At 36.9% G+C, this 26748-nt stretch overlaps 1 protein-coding gene across 1 annotated transcript in view; it reads left to right on the plus strand.

Annotated features, from left to right (window-relative positions):
• Positions 1 to 232: 232 nt before the first annotated feature.
• LCLAT1 (lysocardiolipin acyltransferase 1) overlaps positions 233 to 26748 on the plus strand; it is a 102848-nt gene continuing 76332 nt past the window's right edge. Inside the window, exon 1 of the mRNA XM_026048065.1 lies at positions 233 to 393. The gene's annotated coding sequence lies outside the window, so the exon portion shown is untranslated. The remainder of the gene's footprint in view (positions 394 to 26748) is intronic.

A 26748-nucleotide genomic window follows, 5' to 3' on the forward strand; every position in this document is an offset into this window, starting at 1 on the left:
GAAGGAAAGCTGCTTTTCCTTCTGCACTAATTTAACACAGCCRTGGATTAAGTGTCATGTGAAACTGTACACTGAGAACCTAAACTTCAAGCTGATAATTCAGAAAATGAACAGTATACTTGAAACTTCTGAAAAGTTTGCATTAAAAATGAAATAAAATGGGCAGCCGTATGTGTAGAATTTGTGRTAAAAGTGATTAAAATTTTCAGAAAGAGTTTTCCTATTTTTCCAGAGATTCGTTTCAACATTTATTCCTTGATTAAAGTGYTCCTGTGCTGCAGAAGGGAAACTCCTTGCAAAGAGGCTGGTCCACCCTGGGTCCATGGTGAGATTCCTCTCTGGAGTGGAAATAAGTCAAGGCCAAACTGAAGTTGCACACAAACCTTGATCCTGGTATGTTCTACTCTTTTTAGTAATTGCAATGAGTATTGTTTTCATGGTGTTTCTTACAGAAGCAATCTGAAAAGAAAATTAAAGCATTGCTGTGAGACACCAGCCTTGCATCCATGTGGGTTTTTAGCAATGTTGGAGTTACTTGATTTGTCAGATCCTTTTCCCACTAGCTCAAGCAGGGTGCCTCTTCTTTGCAGCTATTTCTAATCTTGCCAAGCTTGATTGTTTCTCACCCTAGGTCAGGCACAAATCTGCTTCCACTTCTGCTGGCTTCCTATAATTCTGTCCTGGACTTCTCTCCGTGAGCTCCCTGTTATGTTTTGTTTTGGTCTTTGTTTAGATATTATAAACACCATATAAAATAAATGGTGCCTAGGATAGGATTTTTATGATAGGATTGTCATAACCGTGCTGGTTTTAATTTTCTTAAGGACAGAGCCATTTTCTTGATACTAAAACCAGGTTAAAATTCATAGGCAAGGCAATACATTTTTAAGAGCATGTCTTCATATAGAAATTAACAAGACATTGCTTTGTGTTGTTTAGATGTCTTCGAAGTCTGACTTTTTTGTACTTAAATTCTTGATTCAAGGATTTTTGTCTTTCTTTTGAATAAAGAGAAAAACAGGAATGCTAATAATAAAAGATAYTGTGTATATAGGTGCAGTGTTTAAATACTGTTTAATTAAAAAAATGGTGAATTCAGAAATAAGTTCCTGTGGCTCAGTTAGAGCTATTTTAACACTATTATTTGTTCTGTTATTAATAAATTTAGTTTACTTTTTTCAATTATTATTAAGTCTTGCATTTTGAAAGCTGTGAGAGTCATTACTGGTTGATACTGGAAGGACACTTATGGTTCTTTTTTGAGTTTATGAAAATTCATTTGCCTTTAATTCAATGGATAGCTTTTCCCTCCCTTCCCCTCTGAGATTTCTTGAAAYAATACTCCCCACCCTTGATGCCTTTAAATGTGTTTTTTCAAGACTATTCTTTCAGTGATATTAAAACTGCTCATACTCTTAAGGGATTTTTGATTATGCCTGATTATAAGCCTGCTATTTATGTTATTTTAGATGTCAAGGGAGCAGGTATCACTTTCATTCYGATGACTCAAAGATATTGCTTAATCTCTTGATGGCTTTCTTATTTTTTGGGGGGTATTTTTAAGGCACAGTTTATGGTTACAAGAAAATCTCCATCTATTTGATCTTTTTTCCTGATGGTGGTATTCGAGGTACCAYAAAGTCTAAATGAATAGACTGCCTGATGGGACTTAAGAAGCACTTGTGTGGCTCACCACATTTTGCTTGTAGAAAGRGAACCAAATTTACTTAAAGACTACTCATGTTTCTTCTAAAAATTAGTGTTTGAATCGTRGAAGTGTTCTTCATAAATTACTCTSTTCTCACATAAGTATCGTTCCTGTTTGATGTACTCCCTCAGCACATCACAGACTTGCAGAATGAATGAAGCGATCAAATTGSCCTTACTCTGAAGTGTTAAAAGGTACGAACCAAATACAGGCTTTTACAGGAGAACAAAAAGTAAAACAACCCAAAACTCTGGCACTTCATTTCTCTTACTGAACAAGGATAAATGCAAATGAGAAAGCACAAACCCTGACACACAATCAAGCTTTTCAAACATGGAGTTACTGGGATTTCCTGAAATACCAAGCTCCTCAGGTCCTTCTGATTCCACTAAGGTCTTCTATGAAATGTCTTCCTGAGTGATCTATGAATTGATCTCTAAATGCTAAAGTTTTCTAAGAACATTTATAATTCCACTTCTGAGAGTAGCAAAGACATGCTGATCTGAACTTGTTACTRTGTGAGTAACAAGTCATGAAATGTGAGATTTTAATTGACATTAGTAGTGTGAACTCCATCATAACAGTAGCCARTTTCACCCTGTATTGATCATAATGATCAACATACTTTATTTGGGCTACTTTAGAATTGTAATTAGTACACTGTAACATAATCTGCTATTTGATTTGTGGTCTCCCAGAGCTGCTCATGCAATTTAGCAGCAAGATCTCCAGAGGTTCAGCAGTACCAAATTTAATTGCGGCTTTCATTCATAACTTAATTTATGAATGAATGAAGACCCTGCACTTCATTTGTGTGTATTTTCTGTTTAAAACCCTTTTCTCTTTCAGAGATTTTTGTTGGAGAAGCTGATATCTTTAACCTCTGTAGCAAGCCTTTGAGATTTATCAGTGGGAAGACTTTCTAACTACAGATGTGCCTTCTCTGTCCCTTCACACAAAATTTAGGCTTATCGTATATAGAGTTAATCTTTYGTTTGTGACGCTCTTGAAAATGCCACAAATGCACTAGAAGCAGCATTATCAAATGCAGGCATTTATAGGTGTCAAACCTTGATGCTCATTCTTTGGAAGAAGTCAACTTGTCAGCTGATGAGTTCCTGTGCTGTTCTTAAAATTTTACTTTCTTCAAGCTGATATGATGGCATGTAGTGTTAAGGAAGTGAATAGAAGAAAGGATTTAATTGGCGGTGTTGAATCATGCTCTGTAGTTTTACATTGGATGCATGCTAGAGAAGATTTTTGGCATTTGATACCATTTTTGATAATGAATGCCAAATCTGAATAGAGTCTCTATTTTTTTTTTTCCCTTAAAATGTTGGCTTTTATTGAGTCAGTAACTAGCTTAGTACTAGTTGGATTTGGTATTTGTTATGACTAATAACTTTTGACACATTAAGTTCTGACTTATTGTTTTTCGGAATCTCAGATATTCCTGCTGGCGTAGGTACCTGTTACTAGCAATCTRTATATCCCTGAAGTTGTGAAAAGTCAGTGTGTGTAGGCACTTTGAGGTTAGAATTAGAAAAGGAGTAGAAAAATTTGCTGCTGGTAGATATTATGTTAAACAAGTGGGATTGACAAGAATGGACTTTCCTCCCATTTTATTTACTTTTAGTTTTCTGAATTTATTTTATGCTGCTGCCAATTTTTTGTATTATGCAAAGTTTATTTTGGTTGTTTGGAATATGATTTTTTTTCTATCTGCCTTATTACCTAGTTTTAGATGTTATTTTTGTTTTAGCTATAAAAGAGAGCATTATCTGGAATGGTTTAAATACAGTTAATTTACTCAGTGAAACGTTAACAGTTAATGTAATTGGTGAAACTTGCTAATATGGATGTGCCCTCAGTCACAGTGTGGCGTACTGTGAAGGATGCTAACAGATCTTTAATCTTTACAGATGAGTTTGTAACCTAGGCATGAAGTGTTTTAAACCTTCTAACTGTCGAATTAAAAGCTTCTGTTATTTTTTTTTCCCCTCTCTGTTACACATTTCTGTAGATTTTGGCTGGTTATTTAAATGAGTATATTATTAAAACTGTGGACCTTTTTTGTGTTAGGAACTGAGACRCATATAGTTGAATTATTTTAGTAGTGTCTGCATTTTCTTAAGACTGAGGAATAGACTTTTCTTCTGTAAGCTTGAAAATTTTAGGCACTACAGAAACCAAGTGCAGTGTGAAAATATGATTGAAAACATTATTCTGAAATGTGGAAAAGAGGTGATGAGAATGTCAAGATGCTTGCTGGGCTTGTTAAGAAACTTTAAAAAAAAATAAAGCCTCTTGAAGAAATCCAAATTTACACTGAACTGCTTGAAGAGGGTTTGAGTGTGTGCAATGGATCGTTAGAGAGGCCAGTCTGGGACTGGTAGGAAGTTGAATAAAAGAGTGGGTGGATTAGTGAAGGGCTAATAGGGTACCTTATAGGGTACCAGGGTACCTTATAAACAGGGTACCTTATAAATCTGAGTAGCCCCGTTTAGATGTCCATTGTATGTGATACTTTTTTTTTTTTTTTTCCCTCCCTGTATCTGGTTACTAGCTGTTATGCTGGGGTTTTTTTTTTTTTTTCAGGCTAGGTCTGCCTTTTTTTTTTTTGCTTTTACATTTCCATAATGTTCATCCCGTGATGTCTGATACAGTTCCATCTGTATGTTTCAGTAATCATTTAAGTGTTTGCTCTGGTCTTTTTAAAACCAGTCCAACATTTGCTTCACTGAGTAAGCAATTTGAAAATGGCTAAAATCACTTTGAGGCGAATGAAGCACATCTTCTGTATTTGCTTACAGGTGAAATACAGTAACTTAAGTAATATAAGCAACTGGTGTGTTGTGTGTATGTGTGTGTTTGTTGGTATGGATTTTTATTTATAGGTTTGATTCTTTCTAGGTGTCAGCTGGGCCTGAACTTGCAGGTTTCACTGAAGCAGCATTGTAGACTGTTGACATATGTAGTGGTACCTAAGTTCAGCCCCCTCCCCAAGAAAAGAAGAAAAAAAAGATTTCAATCACTAGAATGTTTGTAAAACTGAAAAAAAGGCCCTTTTTTTTTTTTTGTAAAGATGTTCTTTTAAGTAATGTTGTACAGGTCTTCAGAAGAGTATGTCTAATTTTTTTTTGAGTTATTTTCTACTGAGGAGATTTTGCTGGATCTTTTCTCTTCAAGAACTGAATATAATAACTGCCAGTTTTAACATGGGTGATCTGCACTTGCAGCTTGATGGCCCTGGTGAGGTCTGATGTTTGGCAGATTTATTGTTTTCTGGTTTTCTTGGATTGCTTTTAATTGTTGATTTGGCTCCAAATAGAGCAACCTGATAATGTTTTTTTCTTGCYCCTTTCACACTCTCCAAGCTTGGTCAGAATCTGTATTTTTCTGAAACTGGTGTATGAAAGAAATGTCTTAAGTGCTGAGGGGTTGCATTGCTGTTATCTGACAGGATTAGCAGAGGTGAAATGGTTCTTTTGTAGGCTGCTTCTATGTAGTTAGGGCAGTTTGCCGGTGACGTTCGAGTCTGAAGTTCATTTTTTCTGTCAAGATAGGTGTTTGCTTCTGATGGAGTTGGCCTGTTGTCAAGGGAGGCTTAATTGGTGAGTGACAGAGTAACTTTCTTTTTGGGCGCTTTTCTCCTCAGTCTTTCTTACTCTGTTCACTGAATCAAAYTGGGAATAGTTGTTACTGATCAAGATTTAACTTGCTGTTCAAAGTAATTGGAATTTTTTAATGGCTATATGTGAAATGACACACATACACATCTGGAGGTAGTCTCTRTTTTTTTGTTTGTTTACTTTTTTGCATGGTCAGTTTGATAGTGATTCTGTCTGGATAAAAACACTAATTGGGAGCTAACAGAAAAGGTAGGACTTTGGACTCTTCATATCTATTAGGACTGCTGTCTGCTTTTTGAAGGTGCAAGTGCAGCTGTCTTGCTACGTATGAGAGGGCAGCTGAACGGTCTCCTGTGGCCAGTGACGCACTTTTAAGAGCGATAAAATGCTGATAAACCTTTATTCAACTTGATTTGCTCTCGGAGAGACAAGATTAGTAGATGAGAGATTTAAAAACCTTTCCCTCCAAGAATATATTTTTAAATGTTTAAGTTATAAATTCCACATTACTTGGCATTTTGCTCTTAGGTTTCATTACAGTTACTCTTACCTAGTGTTAGTATTGATTTTTTTAACATTGATTTTTCTCCATTACCCACACAAGCAATGATCTGCAAGCCTGCGTTTATTCAGATCAAGTATTAACATGATATATTTGAATTCAGAAGATAATTACATATCTTGCAAATTGCCCAATGGCTGTTTCATCTTGAAACGTTTAGAAATCCATTTTAGTTTCTCGTAATTATAATGTTTTAGTCAGACAGCAATCTAAACTTAGGACAGCACTTTGGCAGTGATATGCTTGTTTTTCTAAACTAAGCACAGTTTCTGTGGTTAAATTTTCCTTTCATTTATAAATATAGATTTTAATCAGTGTAGGCCAGACTTTTCCAACCATGTTTAAAATTAGCTCAAGCCATGTTTAAAAATATATGTTCTACTAGTATGATTTGACTTATATAGAAAAAGATGTATGCAGAAAAGAAGAATTTTGGGGGGTTGCTTAATGCTTTTCAATTGTTTTTACAATCTGTTTGCTAAAAGTTTGGAGTGGCTCAGATAGGACTCAATACTAGTATTCTTTTTGTAATAAATGCCAATAGTAACAATTCCTGCTGTGCTTCCAGAATTTGAAAGGTAGCATTTAAAAAAGAAGCTATAAATTGCATTCACCAAGCAGCTAAGGGACTTTAATGTCAAAACAAACCCTGCTGTTCTTCCAAATTTCAGTGCAAGCATCTTGTTGGAGTTCACTTATATTTGCATTGCTCATCTTATGTGTCTTTAGGCAGGGCATAGTTACTTCTTTCTGTTCCTAAGTTGAAGTTATAAATAAAAGTATAGGAAGCATTAAGCTTCGTTTAAAGAATATTCAACGTCATGTGTATACAGAGGTAGAGATAGGAAAGAGTCTGATGCCGAGATTGAATGTCTCAAGCAGTTTTGTAATTGCCAGAATTTCTGCTGAAAGTTTGGTTGTTGTGACTCTTTAAAAAAACACTATTAAATGCTAATAATAGTAATGCTAAAATTACCATTACTATTTTCCTGTTCTTACTCAAAGGCAAGAGAAAAGGCCTTTGCGCTGCAAAAAGCTTTATAGATTGGCATGGTGTTCAGAAAATCAACTGTTATGGGGAATGCAGTATATTTTTATTTGAGATATACTAGTTAATTTAGACCCATTGTCTCTTTAATGCAAGTGATGTAGAAGGGTTCAGTCATAGAAATGTGAGAAGTCTGACTTACTTTTTCAGATGTGTTGYTTTCTGGGGCCTCGATTTCCTTTGAGATTTAATTATTAGTCTTAAAGTAATCMTGTGACTAGTTTTCCATTTGCTGTCAAAATCACAAGGTGGTGACTCTGTTTTTGCAGTCTTACCTCCTACAGTCAATATTGTTTCTGACAAAGCTAATACATTTGCTATTGCCTACTACTGCTCTACTATTACCAGTGGCAAAGCTTACCACTTCTGTTGCTGCAGCTTGTACTATTGCAGTGGATCATGTGCAAAACTTCCACAGATTGCTCTGAATTCCACTCTCCTGATTTCTCTCCTTAGCAGAGCTAKTTTTTACTCCAAGTAATGTTGAGCTTTTTAAGCATTCAGCTTCCTGTATCACAGTTAGGCATTTTGTGTGCATTAATGAGAAAGTTGCTTATTAACTTTCCTGGTAAATAAAAGCTGTTAGACCATGGTGACTACATGCTGATCTACAGAAGTTAACACTTTTAGTAATGAGTCAAATATTAAACTGTCTCTTCTGCCTTTGGCAGGAACTTGGAACTTATTCCTTGTTCTGCCGTGCAGGTATTTGAAATTGTTTTTGTATCAGCTGGAGTTTGGGGCCATGTGCTCCAGGAAAGCCATCACCATATCCTTGTAACAAAACGAAACAGAACTACAAAAGAGTTCTCAAAATAAGTAAAAGAAATATTTCTTCTTGGGTCTCTGTGAGTAAGTCCTTGTCTTTAATCATTTTTTAATTTTTTTCCCCAARTTCTCTTTAGTGGAAACCCTTATTCTCTTGAATACAACATTTCAGAAATGAGGTGATAGACTGATGACCAAGTTACTGAGCCATTCTCTGGAGTGTGGTAAGGCCAGTCATTTCCTCTTGGCCTCCTTCATAGGCAGTAGCTTTCTTTCAGTTCTTTCTGCTGGAGTTTGAAAACACCACTAAATATGTCAAATTGATCATTGAATTTCCTTAAAAAGAAAACAATATTAGCCACCTCCTGCAGTGTTGTGCACCGAGTTCRCTAGGCTGGTCTTTATGACAAGTAAAAGTGATGCATGGCCAGTGAGCTGCTAGTGTGCACTTCATCATCAGATAGGAGAAATAATTAATGTTCTGGGCATGGGCACACATTTCGCATATGGCAAGGGAGCCAGAGTTGGCCTGGTTTAATCTTTTAAATAATTGCAGGCTGTCTAGGAAGATGGAATATAATGTTCTGGGTGTGTTTGATCTCTTTAAAGTTTGGGGTAGGCTGCTTCAAGAAAGGATCGGTCTGACTGCGTTATGGGCTGTCTCCAGGAGATAGGTAGGTTTTACACCATGGTTTCCTTAGAAAAATACTTGTGTGTCAGTCTGATTTACAAGAAGTGTTTTGCAGACTCATCTATTTCTAACTATTGAAAGTGACAAAGGGAGTGTCTCTCTCAAAATTATGGCTTTGCTAGAGAAGAATGCTCTTTTATTAGGAACATCAGGTTTAATTTTTTCCACTCGGATACCAAGTTTTATTTAAAACTCTAACAATTATCCACTGTTTCCAATGCTTATGCTGGTAGAGCATTCATTGCAAAACGGTCACTTCATTATTTTGTCATGAATGGTTTTATCATTAGATGCCAATTTTCCAAAATTACTTAAAATAGTCATTTATGTAAGAACATTCTCAACTGAAAGTTTTCCTGCTTATGTTGCATTAAAGGTAGGCATTGTACTCATTGTATCTCAGTTCTGCTCCAAAGGAAGGATCCTGCTTTCCTCAACMTCAATAAGCTGTTGGTTTTGAACCTCTGTTGGACACTGTAGCTGAATCACACATCCAATTTAGATTCTGACAGGGAAGAAAAGAGCTGTGTGTTTATCTTGTCTGCCAGCCTCATAGTTCTTGAATGGCAAATACATGCAAAAATATCAAAGGTTGAACAGCTATTTTATTTTTTGTGTGTTCTTGTTACAGTAGCTCATTGAAGGACCTTGAGAGGTGACTGCTCTCTAAAATCAAGGCAGAAGATCTGTGGCTATAACAGAAATTAAATGTAGACAGAAACAAATATGGCTTGAGTGGTCACAACAAGGATGTTGCTAAAATAGTTGTTGATAACACAGGATTATGTATTATCTTTGGTCTAAATGGAGAATAATTGCAGTAGCATGGCCTGTTGAGGAACAATCTGGCATCACGCACAGCATCCTTGTGCAATAAAATATCATTGAAAATACACTAATACCATTTTTTTAATTAATGAAAGAACATTAGCATTATGAAAAATGCTCAAGATTTGGTAAGCTTTTAAGTAAGCTTTTTTTGGTAAGCTTTTCAGTCACACTTTAATGAGGTTGTCTTATGCTCTTCCTTCTCTCTGTGTCTTTGCAGCTTGGCAGACCATTACCTCCTTGTACAGCAGCATTATATCCCTGAAGAAAAATTTACATGAAAGGTAGTATTAGGAAAGCTTCAAGTTTTCCTTTTGTTGCATGGAGCTCCAAGGATGTTGAGATACTTGTTCTTTCCTGTAGGCAGTAACAAATAGATGCGGTAAATCTGACTTTTGGGCCTTTTTACTTGAGTTTGTATTGGTGAACAGAATGTGAAAATGAGTTGCCTGTTAGGGCCATTTGCCCTCCCTTTTCTTCTCCATGCTCATCACATGTTCAAGGCGTTAGAAGAAAGAGGAAATAAAAATCGTGTTACACAAGATTTCCATGTCCATGATCTCCCTGAGACTTGGATTACAGAGTTGGCTAAGGAAGACATTTTCAGGAGAGGCTTTTCTTGAACTTTGGAAACATGGCAGTGATAAGCAAATAAGCAAACATTTACATTTCAAAAACTTTTTGGTTGGCTTTTATTTCAGTGCTAGATATTCTGTATGTACAGTATTAACACAGATGATAATATTTACCAGAAGTGTCACAAAATGTCACATGGACAATGAAATGCCCAGCACTGAAAGATAGCATCTGTGATATTATTGTATAGGAATTTGCTTTTATTTAGTTGCATATACAGCAGAATATTTTAGGGTGAAGGTTTTCAAAAGCACTGAAAATTGATCTGATCTAGAGAAGTGTAATATTTTAATGAATTCTTATAGAATAACCCAGGGAGGAGAAACTCATCAGTTATTTGTTCTTTATTTGAAGATTGTTGTTAATATTGTAGCTTTTCAGATATTTAGCTAAGTACTTGCAGCTTTATAGGCAGAATGTATTGCAATCTTTAGAGCAGATAACTTTGTTTTYGCCTCAGTATCTTGTAGAGATGCGGTGTCTCAGGATTTTTGCTAGTGGGGCAGTAGTTCTGTTCCATGTGATAAATGTAGTTCCCACAGCTCTTAAGAACTAGGTATGCAGTGTTAATATGGAGAAATGGTCCCACTAAACAAGGATATCATTTTTGTAAGACTTAAATATTGATATGCCTTGAGAAAGGTTTTGGTATTAATTTTGTGAGTTTCTTGAATGATTTAACAATCAGAGTGAAATTATCAAGAACTTTGCTTTCTCGGTGGGGAGTTATTCGATACAGAACCMCTGATCTCATTTCTTGTTGAGGTGATTGCTGGTTTTTAACATGTCTCTCCTATTATTGTTGCTTACTGAAGCTGAACCTTACTAAGAGCAGTCAGCAGGCGTGTGTGGAACAGCTAGAACAAAATTGAAATTCGTGTTAGAATGATCTGGAGAGAAGCAAAAKTATTGGCAAGTATTTTTCCTTATTGCAAATGTTAAACTATAGACACATTAATAATATTTCTACAAAGCACTACTGGGCTRATCAGAAACAAAGCTCTCAGATTCTTCTATTCCATATGGCTTGAAACATTCCTGCTTTTTTTTTCCTCCTGCTGTATTAACTCCTTACATAGAAAGGAAATGAATTTTAGAAAGAATGTTATGCATAAGCCATTTGAGACATTCTCTGTTAAGGAAATACCAGCTGTCAAGAAAGATGCAGCCAATATTGAGTTATATTTAAAAGAACTATTTATCAAGGGAACCTGGATTAATTAAAACCTTTTAATTATTTTTTTCCTGGAATCAAGTTAGGCAAATTCCACATAAGTGTCTTCTATATGCAGTCATTATTAAAGGGCACAAATTTGTAACAATAAAGACAAGAAGGAAGAAAAAAGTTTGGAATCATTAAGCTTCATCTTTATTATTTTCAAATTCTGTAAACTTTTTTCCACTGATTCTTTTTGATATTAAGACATAATTTGTATTAAAACAGGTTATATTTTAGGATTAGCACAGTATTTTAATTTCAAAGTCTGTTCTTTTAAGAGTAATTATAGCAGTAGAAGGTATTATGTTGCTTCTGAGGAGAAAAACGGTGAATTGTGGACAAAAAAAAAAAAAACAGACTTGTGAAATTATATTAAATATGATGAGATTTACTCTTTTTAATCCATTCTACCCTGCTGGTTTTATGGAGTTGAAAACTGATTATGTACTTCCACTTGAATGTTTGGAAGTCTAAGGTTTTAGTTTAATTACCACTTTGTTTTTTGTCACATTAATCTGTTAGTAGATTTACTCTTTCACACGTAGTAAATATAGAAACAATAATGCCTATTAACTTTCTAGATAGTACTCCAGTCTTTCTCTCTTTCTTTTCCCCTCCCTTTATTTATTTATTTATTTATTTATTTATTTATACTTTTAATTCAAGTATACTCCTACATGAGCATAAAGAAGTTGAAGAGGATGTTAGAGGTGGCCTAATTAAATGCTGAGTATTTGAATTTCCAAAAAGCACGAATATTCTAACTCTGTTTCTGTCAGTGCATTTTCTACCCTCTCCCTTCCCCTGAAAACTTCCTTTATTCAGTATTCCTCATGATTTGTACTATAGGAATGCCTTAAGGATCTTGGGGAAGATGTGGCCATCAGAACACATACTTCTTGTGCATACTCAGTGAATTGAAAAGGGATTGACGAAGGAGGATCACTTGAAGATTTCCCTAGTTAAATGCCACAGGCTTTTGCTTTTCACTTGATAAGCAAGAGATCTGACCCTTTTCATTACCAATAGCATTTAATGTGAGGATCGTGATTAGCTAAGGTTTCMAGTTGGAAACCTATGAAACGATGAATGTGAGCCTTTCAAAGGTGCAACTGAAGCTAACAGGAACTGTAAACGGTGCTGATGAAGTAATGCACAATGACAAATGCTCTGGAAAATCGGGCTATAACCATCCCGGATTAGGTACACACAATTTGTATGCTTTGTGCCTTGCATATTGAATTGTGAAAATAGAAACTTTTGCAAAAATAAATTACTAACAAGTGAGAATTTCAGATAGTAGCTAAATGAGCATGATGCGGAGAAAAAGATTGAACTTTTTTTGGTTTGGCCGAAGGTTTTTGATAGTGTGGGCTACCTTTACTATGATGGTATATAGTAAATTAGGGGAAGGAAAAASTATTTTTTTGTCCTTGTTAACCATTCTTGAAGCATGTGCATTGAATGACGTAGAGTTCCTGTTCGAGGAGGGGAGAAGGGCAAAGCAGATGGAAACAGACTTACTTCGGGTATTTAATAATTTCTGTATGCTTGAGCATGCATATTTCAGATCTTAAGTGTAACAAGAAGGCAGCAGTTTATTAGCAATGTGCTAGTGAGGCGAAACCCGATGTCATGATGCTGTGGGAGTGACGTTGTCCGGTTGGGGCTATATCTAACCTGGAATACTTTTCAGTCTGAAACGAACAGCTGTATGTTAGACTTGCTTTTTCCCAGTGGCTTCTCCACGGAGAGAACTTCTTTGTAGTTTGACACTGTGCTTGAGACCAATGTTGACCCTCAAGAGAGGTAACTAGACCGAGTTCCTGAATATAGTATCTAGCCCACTAGTTATGCCAGGACTAGGAAAAAAAGTCTGTAAATATTCCAATTTATTTCTACAGAGCATTTAACATTCCTAAATGATCCTGTGGTTTTACTGACTTAGGTAGGTTCTCACCTAAATCTTGCTTTTATATACAGAGTAGTAGTTCAGTGAGGATCTGTGTGTGCATGATGGGGCATGTGGTTAATGTTCCAAGGTGATGGAAAGGGTAAATAACCTCCTCCTATCTCTTGATTCCCATTTTGAAACTTCCTGTGTAGCCACTGTTGTAGAAGTTGTACTAGTCACTTAGRACAACTTGTTTCAATTCCAGTCTGATGCTTCTGCAGGCAACACGTAAGGTCTTTTTCGGAGAAATTTGTAATAAACCATCATTCAYTGATTGACTTTTACTGTCAAACTAGTGGTATACAGGTTTGCTACATCTTTATTGGCCTTCACAGTGAAGTTAAGCCTAAAAACATAGATGGAGTTCATCTAAATGTATCTTTATATCTATAGATCTATAGTCTTTCATGATATACAGAAAAAGGCAAAGCTTATTTAGTGAACTGACAGATATCTCTACAGATGGGTGGAATGAGGAGGGATGCATTTTGAATGAAGTGTGAAGTCTGGAGCTTTCTTTATTTTTATCCTAGTTTACCTTATTTGATAATAAAAGACAGCTTTTGCTGTTGGCCACGAAACATTTCTACGATGTCTCTGATTACTAATTACAGTAAATCTCCTGAATTCCGTGCCAATGTCTGACAGTGCATGTCTTTATGCACTCTTTAAAAATAAGGATTTGGGAGAAAAAATATTGTATCACTATAAAATATATTACTGTTATTTGTCTGGCCTGGTAGAAGATGGCTAAAGTTATCAGAATGTGCAACAGCTTAACCAGAATTGCAGGCTGTAGAAACAGGACATCCTCCAATTGACTTGAACTTATTCCAAGTTTAGATTTTTTTCTTAATATACAGCAAAAGATTCTTTCAGTTTAAAAAGATCAGTTATGCTATATCATAGTGTAATTTTTTTCATCTATATGCTTGGTATTTTTGTCTGAGAATTTGGAAGCTACAGAGAAGGGAAATGACAAAGAAAAATTATTTCCCGACATTAAGTTCTATGGGACAATTGATAGATGAGTCCCACTTGCTGTGCATGCAGCCAAACATTTTGAAATATTTAAAATCCCTTATGTTCCTGAACAACTGCTGGAGAATCCTTTATTTGATATTCYTTCTGAAAGGGTTTATTATTTATTTTTGTTGTAGTTGGACCCAGGAATTTCTATCAAATATCAGGAGGCGATTATGTTTTTTCTCATGCAGTCAGCCATGGTATGAAACTTTGGAATGTGTTGCAGTGCAAAAGGCTATCAGATTTTGGATAGCTTTAAACAACTTTTTTTTTTCCCCATGTAATATGTTAAAATCCCATCAATACAAATCATAAACTATTCATCTATATATCTTAACTGTATTTGTAGTATCTTCTGAACAGGCTTTATTATACACAAAGCTAGTTTTGTAGGGTTTTAGATCCACTCATTACTTTTTCTTTAAAGCTTCATCTGTTTCCAAAACCTTYTTAAGCTGCCATTTTGTCAACAAGATAGCTAGTAGTTTTTTGAGATGCAGAACATGTTTTTTCTGAGTGTCTTTGTGCTGTATKGGTTGAGGATGGGATGTCTCTGTAGCTGTTGCCAAACTGAAGCTGGAGGCGATGCCAGGATGCTGAGTTTACTAGAATGACTCTCTGCTTAATTTCTTCCCCCGTCATCATTAATCACTTTCCTCTTTCCTGGGGTGTTATTTACTGACAATTTGACTTTGTCAAAAATGCCCATCAAATGACTTCTCATCCTCCCTGCTCTGTTTCATCCTATCCATACTGCAGAGGATTGTAAACCTCTGGAAAGCACCGGGAGAACAGAACAGCACAATGTAGGTAAGCGAAAAGGTCCGTTCAGTTGTGGCTCCTTGTCTTTGAGCCTGTCCAGGCAGTTGGTATTAGGTCCTCCTGCTAGAAGATGGAGTGTAGAGGGGAAAATATTGATAGCCCATTGACCTTCTTTGCTTGGAATGTATTTACCTTTAGCTAAATTCATCTGAAGCATTTTGTTAGKCTATATCATGACATAGAACTGCAGAGACCTCATATGCGTTCTGAAAAACTCTTAAATTAGAAGCAGCTGTACTTATTTCCCTCCTCTTTGTTTATTTCTGGCAGTGATTGGTATGAAAATACTATTTTATTTGCTTAGGTTTTTGTGTTTTCCTTTTTAGWCTCTGTTACAGTTATTCTCTCTCAATCTTGTAACACGGCAAAGGAACATTATGGGCTAAATGAGCTGCTTCATGAAGTTTAAATTGCTTGAAAAATGASTTGTTAAATAACTTACTCTCTTATTTTTTGAGCTAACAGGGAGGTATTTTTGAAAACTGTGGCATAATTTAGAGTTTYCTAAGAGATGAACTGGACTACTCTGGTTTGAGTAGTACCATTGTGGGGAAGGAGTGAAATTTGTCATGGCAATGGGCTACTTGTGCCAATGTGGTGCAAGGTTGGGTGATGATCCTTCTTAAAAGAAAAGATGCCTTATTTGTTCCTTTAAAGCTTTCATCAGCTGTGGAAAAGTTGGCTGCTTACCTTAAAATCAATTGCAGAGTAAGAGGAACTACTAGGGAACAAAGGTACTTGCTTTAGTATTAAGAAGGGTATAATTTAAAAATTGAATYGGTAGTTTTAAACCTGCTGATGTTACAGCAATTTAAATCTTAACTTGTAACTGAACCACAAAAGGAAAATTTTCCTTCCTGAGGGAGGAAGGATGGAGCAACACTTGCTATGTATATGTTTTCCCTATAGGTTATATTTCTCCTCAGGTGTGAGTAACAGTCTTGCGCTGTAAGAAGGGTTTCAGCAGTTTAAACACAGGAAAATGAGGTTGTTAAATTACTAAAAAGGAAGGTTTAAGGGCATGTATACTATACAAAGTTACTTCTCTCATTTTGCTTTTTGCTTTTGATATTGACAATTTACGAAAGAAAAGATCAAAAAATGAAGTGACTTTTTTGCTAGTTGAAGAAAGTCAAGTTGAAGTTGAAACTGCTGTGCAGTTTTATAATGAAATGTTGCTTTATTTAAAATACTTGTGTATTTTCAGAATTTTACAATACCTCTAAATTCAGTGACTTCAAAATGTGCTTGTACAACTRGCCTTCTTGACATACTTTTATTGTCAGATGAAACATTTTCATTGGCACACAAGTATTTTACCCCACCTATTTTTATCTGCTAATGGTGGGAACAGTAACATTAAAAGCAGTTTAAAATATATGGAGTTCTAGGGTCATTCCCCACCTGTTGTTTATTTTGATTTATTCAAGAATGAAAAATATTCAGGTGAGTAAGGTTACAAYGTTTAAGTAGTGCTTTACTGCGCTTCTATAAGTAGACATACTATCTTGGAAAGCAAAAGAAGGCTGATGCTGTGATGTTAGCCTGTGCATCCTGTGTGGTGCAGGCTTGCACAGTTTACACATCCAAAGGTTTGACTTCTTCAGGCATAACTTGGAACTTCTTGAGTAATGAACAGTGACTATTTGCCGTAAAGGTTGCTTCCTAACTTTGAAGTAACTTAGAGTACATTGCACTGAATTGTGGAACCGACGAATGTAAATACAGAAAGTCTTTGATTAACTTCTTCTTTTCAAAGTGGCTTGACCTTTATTGAGCTCCCCTAGTTGACATTTTTAGAAGATTTTTGGTATTACTTCCTTTCATTATAAAAGGTTTGATTTGCCTATTTGCTTCCATATATTTCTTTGGCATCTTTTATGTCATTTGATATTCTTCRGGTACAACAGCATCTACGTTCTTTATCTGCTTGGTCACTGTACTGGAGATATAGTCCTTTCTTGTATAACATTCTGGAAATGCAATTCTAGAAGCAGACATACCATCTTGGTAAGCAAAAGAAGAATAATCAAATGAATGAAAAGAAAAAAGTAGCAGCAAAGATAAGCACCTACAAAAAAAATACTTAAAAAATAAGTATACTTCAGATTAGCAGAAAAAAAATACTTAAAAAATAAGTATACTTCAGATTAGCAGTAAATCACAAATATCTTTCTATTTTTACTTTTGAAATTGTTAGTTGCTGACTTTAAAATACAGATGTATTCACTCTGACTTGATGCAACTGAATCATTATATGTGCATTATGTGCATTGTTACTGTATAAAAATGGGGACTGATGCTCATACTTCATCAACTTTTCTTACCTTTAGGAAAGGAAGATGCCTCTTTGCACTGCGCTCCCTGGGGTTGTACTGGAAGTTGCTCAGACATTTCCTTGCTTGGGGTGGTGATCAAGGAGCCGTTATGCAGGCAACAGGAATACATGCTTTTCTGTTACACGAGCCCTTTCCAGGTGTCTTCCTTTGTTTTCCTTTCCTTACTCAACAGGTGGTGTTAGCAGTATAGACTCTGTAAGATTACAAATAATATTTTGATGAGGAGCCATTGCAGAGTTGATCTTTTTCCATGACTGTTCAGCCTGGCTCTGTGATCGAAGATGGCAGCTTCCAACTGCTTTTGAAAGATCATACCAGCAGTGCCTATTAATATGCTGTGTCCTTCCTTTCCCCAGTTTCTGTCCTGCYGCTGTTCCTGTCCTGTTGCAGCAGGATAGGAACTTATTCCCATTGCTAAAGGCCACATTAAATCTTAGTAGTTGGCACCTTGGAATGCTGGATAGCTCAACAAGATCTTCCTGGCTTGGAAAGAGATTCTCAAGAGCCTCTGTTGTACATCAATAATAACCAATCTCAGAAGTAAGATCTAATTTTCTCATTACTACTTTCCTCTAATACTTTTGTTCCCTGCAGCTTTTAATTTGCTTTACATAATCTGTGGTACTGTGCCCTCCTAATAAACACTTTGTAGAAACACGCTCCAGAAAATGAAAGCTTTTCCTTAGAAGTTATGGACACTTTGGACTTGTGAAAGATTCCAGGAAATGGTGGAGAGTAGTCGTGAGAATAACGGGTCATTCGCTATAAGAAAGTTACAGGCTTTTAATTGTCTTCACATCACTTTTGACTGATGGTATCCTACTAAGAATTAAGTGGAGCTGAGGGTGAGATTTTTGTCTTAGTTACTTTAGTGGGCAAACTGTCTGGCTGTATCAGTCCTTTTCCTTTAGGGATTCGGATGCTCAGCAACAGTGAAGAAGACCTTAAAGGATGCTGATGGAATACAGAGATGATATAGTTTATATGGAGAATGRGATCAGCCTCATAATATATGAGGAATTTTGAGGAGGATGTAAGCCTGTGTATTTTATGGCTTAAGATAAATGTTGACTAACAGAGTAAGAGCAAACTTGCCATCAGTGCCTACTACAGACTTTCTGACACCTTGTCATGAAGTGTATGGTTCAAGCTGTTGTCAGATGAGATAACTGGGTGGACAACTGCTGATTCAGTTTGGGCAATTTCTGTGCTCCTTACACAGATTATTTCTTCCCTTCGGCACCATATAAGACAACAGGTTTCTTAGATCAAGACACCATAAATAGGCACTCTCCATAAACAGCTATTCTCTTAAACACACGTCAGATCCGAGTTTGTGGAATCTTGTCTTTTTATTTTATTTTATTTTATCTTTATTTTTTTTTATTTTTTATTTTTTTTTTTTTAATTTTTATTTTTAATCAGCCTGGGCAGTTTTCCAGCTTTGTGAGGGCAGACAGCCCAGCAAATACTCCTTCAGGCAATTTCTCATCTTTCTGCTTTTTCCAGAATGAAAATCCAAAAATATCAGCAGTGGGGGGTAAAATAACAAAGCAAAAGTGAGTGTTGCTACTTCTTGCTAGGTTTTATGTAAATGTTCCTCTTTTCACTTGTCCCAGAAAATTAAAAACCTTTCCCCCAAATTCTCCAGTTAAAGTAGACCTTCTTTCAGCCTTTCAATGCCTTAATGCTCAATAGATGTCATAACAGAAATGACAGAAATGCTGGGGAAAAATAAATAGAAAGGTTATACCGATCTGACTAGTAGGGCTTTACTATTCTTCATCTTGACCGTATGCTTGGTCCTTGGTTATGCTCAGCTATTATATTTGTTTCTAGGATGTTGATCGGATAAGGATTGTAGCTCTTCTTTTACTTGATTATAAGGATTTTTAAGTGGGACATGAATGGTTGGATCCTGTAGCTTAGGACAGACAGGAGTGAGATGCTGTGATGAGCAACTGGAAGACCCAGGGATACAGATTCCAGGGAGTGGGATGCTAGGCTTGAGATCCTGTGATCCTGCTTATGTCTCCAACTCAAGTGACATGATCAGAAGTGGGAACTGGAGTTGGGGGGTACGGCCGMTGACAGTCTCCATGTGTCAGGATTGTGCAGACCATAAGTGAAAGCTGGAACCAAAGCTGGGCTGGCAGAAGGAATTAATACAACTGAAGGTCTAGAGATCAGGGATGAGAAGCAGGATCAAAAACTAGGACTTTACTGACAGGAAGCAAGCTTTGAGAATAGCAATCTGGATGTTATCTGCAGCTCCAGAATAGCTGTTGGTGTTTCTTCCGTACCAGATGTTTGTGGCAACTGCTAATGGAGTTCACAGATTGCTCTTCTGGCTCTGGGAGGACRGCTGCCTGCAGCTTGCTTGTCTGACTCGAATCACAGTTGCTGTTGGGTTGCTCTTTTCTGCAGGTCTTCCTTGTTTCAGTTGGAAAATTCATTGAGGTACATGAATTTGCTATTGTGGGAGCTTAAAGAGCAATTTTTTCAAAGGTGTTTTAAATCAGCAAATCATTGAGCTTAATCATCTTCATATGTGTGATAGGAAAGAATAATTCCTTCTTCGGTGGGTTTACTAGAGGAAATCCTGCTTCCTGGCTTTGTGCCTTCAGACTATGAGGTTGCTGCCTTTTGATCTGTTAGATCTACATAATTGGTCAGTATGGTGCAATAATCAGGTATGAAATGTGTTCTTGGAAACCATTTCTACCAGTGTGAGCTATGGTGGGACTTGGGAGTTTTCTGTGGTGTTTTTCAAGCATCCTAGTTGTGACCCTTCTCCGAAGAGAAAGTATCTGTAAAGTACTTACTGTTCAGTGACTGTCATATTGGACCTCCACTGAGATGTATTCCAGAAGCTTAGGACTATTTTTTGTATGAGAAAAGAGCTTCCTGGTTCTAGTGCTGTTGCTTCTGTTTTGACAGATAATCTACTTTGGGGTTTCTGATTTTGGAGACTGCAAAAGCAAGAAAATAAATGAGTTGGGTCCAAGTAAGGTTTAATTGAGAGACTTGTGAAAAACACACACGTTCTAGAGACAAAGGTAGTGTCCCTTCAGTAATGAGCTCGTGAGCCTCTTGGAAACAAAGGTTTGCATGAGGATTCATTTTTTTCTTGTTCTGAATTAATTCATTCAAATTAATCTGCATGTTTGTAGTTAATTTTCCTGAGAAAGGGAGCCCTGTTCATGTTCTAGACCGAATCTAACTGAATGTTATTTAAAAGTGGAAACATATAAACAGCTCTTATTGAGTGGAAAGTGCCTCAGTGTTCTGGTAAGTTGAAAAGATAAATGTCTTTTGGAGTTTCCAGTTGGTTTTCTATAAGCTTCTAGTTGGCTTTCTCCAAACTCCTATGTTCTCCCTAAGGAGAGAAAACCCAAAGGAATCCCAAAGGAATTTTGACCTAGAACAGCAAGGCAGCTTGCCTTTTTTTTACTTAAGGTATTTGTAGAAGAAAGGCAGTTGAATAGTTGGTAGTTGGCATACATATGAATAGCAATAATAAGTAGAAGAGYGGCTTAGAGTGGAAGGATGGAAATTAAGATGTCAGATGCAAGTGACCTAATCGGGGCTTTGACACGTTTACTTTCCAGGTGACTGAGAACATATCGGTACTAAAGAAGTACTTGCTTAGGAGATGTTTGCATGACCATTTGAGGTATGGCAAGAAAGAAACTTGAACATTTCCTGAGAACGAGAGGTAGAATAGCTATTTTGGGTGTTTGGGTTTCTGGAAACTGACTCAYGGTTTTCTAATATTTGGAGTTGCAAATTCTTGATGCAGTACCATTTTTTTTTTAATTATTCCATGAATAAAAAGTAGCGACAAAAAATCTCCAGGGTGTTAGAGGGYATTGTAGTCCATTCCTTGTTTCATTCTCTCTCTAACAACAGAATAAATAAAAGTACTTTGAAGCCTGTCTTCTTCCATCAAGCCTTTGAGAAAGGAGGGGGGGGGGGAGGGAAAGTGTGGGACTGAACATGGAAAAGTTTATGAAATTGCTCATGGGTTTTCTTTTCATGTGAAATTTCCCTGAAAATTTCCCAGTGACTCATTTCCATCTTGCTTCCTTTTCAACTCCATACTTGAGGCTGTTTTTAGACAAGTAGGTAGCTTTTTCCTGCCCAGTGTGACTTGGCTTTTGCAAAGGTGAATCTTTAGTTCTGAAATTGTTCTGCTTCCTCAGTGATTAGATAGGGACTTTCTATTCTCCATAGGGACAGATGCTCTTTTTTTCTCTGACTTTTGTTTTTTGGCCTGTGAGAAAAGACTGGAAATACGAATTTGCTTCCATTGAAAACTGATCTTCCACAGASGGGTATTGTTTTAGGGAGGAGGTGTTGGGGGAGGAGTGTTTTATTTTAGCTGATTTCTATTGATGTTTGGAAAGGTCTTGTATTGACAGAAGGTCAGTGAGGGAAATTGTTATGGTTTCATGGCTTCTTACTTTGTTTCCAGTTCATGTGAATTTTATTCCTTCTGCAGACTTCTCTAGAATACACTTCATGAAGTCACCTGGCATCTTTTTCTGTGAACAACTGTTTTCTGGAATGAAAATTATGTAACTGCTTTTTAGTGGAGAAAGAGAAGTGTTCTCCAGCCTAAGAGTTAGGAAAGGCGGGTGGAATGCCACGGTCCTTTACTACACCTAGTCATTTCTGCTCTAAAAAAGTCCGTGGCGTCCATCAGTATGTTATTTACTCCAAACACGTCAGTTCTGACCAAACTCTTGAACTTACATAACGCTCTACAATCTAAGTCTGCCCACACGGGGGGAAAAATGCCAAGGCCTCCGAATTGTCCTAGTCCCTGTAAGACAGCACACGAAGAACTTGCTTCGTTTCTAGAAATATTCACAAAAATGTTATTCAAGGGAAATTAAAGCTTGGAATGACTATTCCTAGCATCTGAAGTGTTGTAGATTCTTAAAGATTTCAGCAGTGTTTCCCAGAATATCCTATTCCATAAAGGTTTGTGTGTTTTTGACCATGGAGCCATCTGAGTGTTTGTTGCAGTAAATTAAGACCTGCTCTCCCCTTCTCTCCCTTCCCTTCCTCCCTTACAAATTAGTTATAAGACGTGAGTCTTTGGAAAAAGCATGAGATCTCCCTAATTCCTAGTGAAATGCTTTAAGTGAACTGCTTGTGGAATACTGAAGAACAGTGACTCCTGTATCATAAGATGATATGAATGTGTAATCACACATACGCGTCAGCGTAAAAGAACATTGATACGTTGATATATCAAAAAGAAATACAAGTTGAAGTCCTAGAAGTGAAGTTCCCCACGCACAATTGCTTTGTCTCTGATCTGCATGTGTACGTTGACAGCACCTGTGATTTGCATGAGCCCACATTATTTTTTTCCATAACTGTTTCCTTTCTCTAAAGTTATAAGCAACAGAATGGAAAGTCTTGAATGAAATATATCATTTCTAAATAGAAACGTGCTGCCCTGCTCATTATGAGCAGTGCAGTCCTCCAAATGTTGAAAATTTCACAGTTAAATTTCTTTTCTGTAGAAGCAGCAGTAAACTCGTAGAGAAATTATCCTGATACAGACCATCTCGTCATCATTAATAGCGCAAGTGTGCCGCTTCTGGTTGGGATTTTGCTAGATCGAAACAAGTTTGAGCTACTTGAAAAGGAAATTGTCTTAAGAACAAACAGTGCTGAAACTTAATGTAAAAAAACTACTAAAGCTAGAGAATTCCTTGCTATGTTCACTTAGAGCTACTATGTCACTTACAGCTACTAAGGGGAAGTGGCAGTTTTCTAGACTGGCAATGTTGACTGACTTCTCCCTTTTAAATTGGAGTTTTCCATCTAGGAATAGGTAGATCCATTGCAGCTGGCTTTCTGGTTAAGCATACTTAAATGTTCTGACTGTATGTTGTTTGGCTGCTTGCTCAGTCAGATAGATAGGAGCCTTGACCCAAATCTTGCTGCTTTGTTTGATTTTTTTTTTTTTTTTATGATCTTGGTTTCATGTTCGTGTCTGTGAATGGACAAATAATTACAACTATTTGCTGAAAAGTGGAATTCTTTTAAATTAGATGTATACTTGGAAAGTCCCTAGACTAAATTTCCTAGCTTGGTCACTGTTTACTCTCTGGAATTRCAAATAATTTGACCGGAGACAAATGCTGTTGTTTCTCAATTAGGGAAAAAGTAAACTTGTGAATATAGTTGTCATGACAAACGGAAGATAATTTGGAGAATTAAGTCTTATCAGTCACTTAATGTTATCACTTAAATGACTGATTTTACCAGAAATATCATTCTTAAGGACTGGTGGCCATTTGCTAACATATTGTATAGATAAAGATGCAGTGGGCACGAGGTGTCCAAGCCTTTAGCATCTGTAGGCCTGTGAAGAGTAATAAACTGGTTATTACCCAAGATAATGTGAGTAGAAAACAACTCCGTTTGATACCTGTTTTTCCATCTTCAGCTTACTTAAGCTTACTGTGTTGGTTGCTCAAATTTCATACCATTTGTAATGTGTTTGAACCTAGCTGTCTGTGATGCAGTGTTGTATTTGTCTGGTTTGTCTAAAGGAAGACCGGGGTGTCTCAGTCTTTTATCCAGGATAAAAGAAGGAGGATTATATAATAGAAGACCTGTGGCTACAGGTAACAATTTTGTCCTTAATTTTTAATAAAGAGAATGATTTCACATTGAAAGCAATTATGAGCAAGTGTTAAATATACAGATTCTGGTATTTTCATACRGGTCTGGGCAACTTTCTGGAAGATTTTGCACATATTTTTTCACATTTTTGCTGGTAGAGTTGAGAAGAATATTCTTTTGCAAATATGAATAGGTCTGCAGGAATAGATTGGGTGAAAACTGAAGAGGGAGCTGTTTTGCAAAAGCACTTTGTTTTGCGCTTAGTCGAGGAGTTTATTTTGACTCTTAAGTGTGTTTAGTCATTTTTTACATGTACACAAAAACTTTGGTAGTTTTCATTGTCATTTCTTATAAAACCCTTTTCGTCTATAAATGTCAATGATTCTGATAACTTGGGTCTGGAATTGATCTCAGCAACTTAGAAGGGCCAAACCTTATTTTCTGAAACTATTCAAAGCTCTAAGCTGTGTGGGTGTACAGAAGTAGTGCACGTTCTTGTGGGAAGCCCTTTATTCAATAACAGGAAGCCCTTCTAGGGCATCCTGGCCTCRGCACCCCATTCCTTCCTTCCCTTTTCTCAGAAGGGAAATCAGTAAAACACTGCCTGCCTAGTATTTGTGCATTTTAAATGCTCCCATGTCATAAAACAGGAGAATGGGGAATCCCTGGGGTTAAAGGTCTGTTTAAGCTTTCCTGTTGTGATTGCTCACAAATTCTACAGTGTCGATCCGCTGTAGATCAGGTTGCTGTGAAGACCAGCAGTTTATGTGTTTTCTACTTTGCAGGAAAAAAAGTTGAAGTGTTTTTTAGGCCTATCGAATAGACAGGATTAGAATGGGGAATGAAGAGAAGTAAGTCCAATGACCCAACTTCAGATATTTGCTCTTAATGCCCCAAAATGGTAAATCTGAACCCGCAAAAGGTAGTTTTGATCCAGGATCTGGAAGAGCATTTGTTACTTCACTAATAAAAAGCAGAAGACCAAAAAAAAAAAAAAAATCTTTTCTGACTTGAAGACAAAAAAAAAAACCCTCCTCCAGAAACCCAAATCCAGCAATGCCGTTTTCATAGTCATATAGAAGAGGTGAAAACTGACTTAGAAGGTAACTATTAAAATTGTTTCAGTTCTTTTGATTTTTTTTTTTGTGTCTGTTTAAGCTAAAACACTGCCAGAAGAAATGTGCTCTTTTACATAAGCATGCCTTGATCTAGAAGCTGCTTGTGGTTTAATGTTTCCTCACAGTAAAGACAGCTTATATGTACTGCCAGGAGTCCATTACTTTTTCCTCTTGAGTGCAGACTGCTCCACTGAGATACCTTTAAGGTGAGAAAATACATATTTAACCAACCTTGTCATCACTGCCTTTCAGTGAGAGAGCTTTTTATATGAACATCTTACCCCATACTACTAACACAGTTGCTGTGGAACAAAGTTTAACACACACACACACACACACACACACACACACACACACACACACACAAAGACTCAGATGTGACTTACAAGGAGGAGAAGTTTTAAAATAATTTCAAAAGCAAAGGCTATGTGATGGTAAATACAACAATATATACGTGAAATTTTTGTTTCACCTTTTGCAAGAAAATCAGTGGGAGGGCTCATCTGACACTAGCAGGAACTTTCTCAGCAAATAGCTTGTTCTTTAATGAGACCTTGCTCTTTTGGGTTCCTGTCTTTATTGGCTGTCAATGTTSCCTTCAAAGTGCTAAGTGCAGCTTTACTCCCTCCGTCTTTTGCCTAGTGGCAATACAAGGAATCAGCACGTGCTGGGATGAACTTGGAGCTGCTCTTTGGCCAGCTTGCTGCTGCCAGAKGGACTTGATATGGCTGTGTTATTTCAGTGAACTCTTAGGACTTAATGGTTATATGAGAGCTGGTGAAAATAACTTGTTTTTTAGCTTACATTAGTAGCTTACCTTCCCCAACAGAAAGCAGTAAAACCATTGCTTATTTTTAGTTCCTTTACTCCTTTCTCCATCCTCTATGGCATAAAACTCAATTCAGCTTTCCTCGAGTTTGGKTTTTTTTTCCAGTCAGTTTTACCCTTCCTTCAATGTGTTAGGCAGGGGTTGAGGGAAAGAGAGGTCATGGAAAACCTTTGCTCATATATTGCGGAGTCACTAAATCCTCAGGGTTGCAGTCATCTTCAAAGCACCCTTGTCAGAAGGCATGTTGTTTTGCAGCCTTAGCTGTGCTCTGCTGCTTTGCAGTTGTGCTCACTCTTCACTTAGCCACAGCAGGTGCCTTTAGTGCTGCTGCTGTGTGTCTGTTTGCTTCCCTCTTCCTTCTCGGGCTGTTACTCAGTGACAATGATAGGAAGAGGTGAAAATTGTCACACRTTCATTGCTCAGAATAGACCTGTTGAGGGGACAAGTCAAAATGCAGAAGGGCGAGGTCCTTTCCTTGCCAGGTAAAGAAAAACCTGGTGGTTTAAACCTGGTGGTTTAAAGGAAGAAGAGAGAGGCTCCCATTTTAGTGCCATTTGGAGAAATAGGTTCCCAACCGTGTGGTATGAGGTGAGTTTTACTGGAGCCCATGTTTCCTCAGTTAGTGTCCCAGGTGCAGCCATGCACACATTCACATCCTCTTTTTCATGCCCAGGAGCTCGGGAAACAGCACTCGGGGCATCTTTTTGGTTTTATGCCCCTGGGAAAGAGAACAAGTCATCCCACGTGCCACTTAATTGCTTCAGGGCATTCTAGCAGAAAGTTGGAGCAATTTCACTGCCCCCTATTTGTAACTGTTCTAACAACAGTTTCTCTTAATACATTTCACACTTGCTAGTATTTGGTTATATCGGCATTAATGAGCATCTTGAGTAGTTTCCTAGTGATGCTGTGTATTA

Source organism: Nothoprocta perdicaria, unplaced genomic scaffold (genome assembly GCF_003342845.1).
Source record: "Nothoprocta perdicaria isolate Ctin4 unplaced genomic scaffold, notPer1 scaffold_51, whole genome shotgun sequence".
Classification (NCBI taxonomy): domain Eukaryota; kingdom Metazoa; phylum Chordata; class Aves; order Tinamiformes; family Tinamidae; genus Nothoprocta; species Nothoprocta perdicaria.